Genomic DNA, 2,237 nt, shown 5'->3' with positions numbered 1-2,237 from the left:
TTCTTAAAAGCAAGAAGATTTGACAAGCTTTCCTGTCAAGAATGTGATAATGACATTACAGTAATCGTGACACCGTAACACTTATTAGAAGGCAAGCAAGGACTTGACCTGTAGACGCACGAGAAACTTATCATCTTACTTTTCTGCCCTGTTTTGCTACAGGCAACGATTGCGTTACAATTTTGGATTTTTGCACTGAATGTATGCTAAGTTGAAGCAAATCATGCTACTGAATTTAACCCAACTAATTACTACTGTATTTACGAGGAGAATTAATCAAATCTGTTTAACAAATTCCACATACAAATGCTATCATAATAAAAATTATCTTATGTGTTATAACAATCCAATGAAAGTAACTTACCGGACTTGAACGTCTTTTAAATCGCGAAATTTGCCATTCTCCATTCAGTTTCCATGCTGAGAAATTCAACTTTTCCAAATTCTAAGAAGAAATTACATTGTTACGAATGCAGTTTTCGCTTCCATCTCGCATACGATGTCTCAACTCGGAATTTACTCATTTCGCGCCATAATGTAATTTTGGCGGGGAATAGACAAATAAATGCTGTTTGTCTCTGTGTTTTGTAAAAGTTCATTCCCAACAGATCAAGCCTTGTTTTGAAATACTTAGAACGCATTCAACGTTCAAGCAAGCGATCTAATGAAATTGATTTGACAGAAGAGAACATGGCTCGTTAGCCGACGCACTAGAATACGATCTTGGAGGAGTTATCGATCGAACGCGATTTAATTCACGGGAATTCCTGTTGTGACCACAGCTGTATTGTTTTCCCTAAACCGCTAGCTGATTGGCCAAACCAGTAGCTAATTTCGTGGCTACGCGAGCCACAAACTACCACGAAGAATATTGATCAGCCAAACACCATGAAGTTTATTTCAACATAGTATTACACGAGCCTAGTACAGCACCTTTTGTCATGCAACAGGATATCCGTACTTAATCGAGCCCACCGTGCCTTCTTGAGTTTTTAATTTTAGATTAGTGCAAATGAAAGCGTATTCCTTTCTTGAGTAGTAAGCTTTTTAAAAACTTCTAGGAAAATGAGACCTATTAAATCGAGAACTCGTTGTAGTATAATTCAAGTTGTTGCTAATGTTTAGCTGGCAACTTTCTGTTGATTCGCATTTCGTTCATCCTTGAAAATGTCATCTACTTCTTAGCGCCTAAATAATACAACACTCAGTTGTCCTCTTTCGCAATGCTTTTCATACCTTTCGTGTCTGCATGTAGTCGCTGATACAATGCGTACTAGGCTCAGCGAAATGTCAACATTTTCAAGATATCTTAACAACCGTCTAAAGAATCCTTGTTACTGTTTATGTTATCAGTATGAAACTTTGCTTCCGAGTCGCTGATCGTCTTCGAACAGCTTGAAGCTTACAGCGTTTGAGTCGGTGACTCGTTATATTATAACTTATGTCACATTATACTCGATCGTTCTCTTTCGAATATGTGGTCGATAAAATAGGTTGCATTAAGTTGACTGAAAAGCCATCTTCTTCAACACGTCTGAACAAACTTCAAAGGACTCAGTTTAATTCTTTGTTTTATCAGTACAAGATGTTGCCTTTTGGGTTGATGACCGTCTTCAAACAGCTCGAAGCGTGCCGAGTTTGAGTTAGTTAAAAATTATACATCGATAATATCATATTGTTCTCAATTGCCCTCGAAGTTTACTCAGGCGGAGTTAGTGAAGCGTGACCATGACAGTCATATAACAGTTAGTTGTCCACTTTCGCAACGCATCTTCTGTGGTCACGAAAAAAATCTGCTCAGCGAAATTTCAACATTTTCAAGATATCTTTACAACTGTCCAGAGAATCCTTTTTAATCTTCATTTTGATAGTGTGCCTCTTTGCTTCTGAGTAGAAGATTGCCTTCAAACAGCTCAAAGCTTACAGTGTTTGAGTTAGTGAATCATTACATCATTAGTAATGTCACATTACAATCCGGTTGTCGTCTTTCGGGTCTGTGGTCAATAAAATGGTTTGCATTTAGCTGATCGGAATGATTCAGTCTATTTCTATATTTCACAAGTCGGCAATGTTGCCTCCAGGTTAATAATCGTCTTCAAACAGCTCGAAGCGTACAGGGTTTGAGTCAGATGATAATTATACATCGATAATGTCATGCTGTTCTCATTTGTCCTCTTTTTTGCAATGCTTTGCGAATCTGTGGTCGATACAACAATTTCCATTAAGGTTATCGAAAC

Source organism: Pocillopora damicornis, chromosome 1 (genome assembly GCF_964200805.1).
Source record: "Pocillopora damicornis chromosome 1, jaPocDami1.2, whole genome shotgun sequence".
Taxonomy (NCBI): Eukaryota; Metazoa; Cnidaria; class Anthozoa; order Scleractinia; family Pocilloporidae; genus Pocillopora; species Pocillopora damicornis.
Note: the sequence above shows the minus strand (reverse complement) of the source record.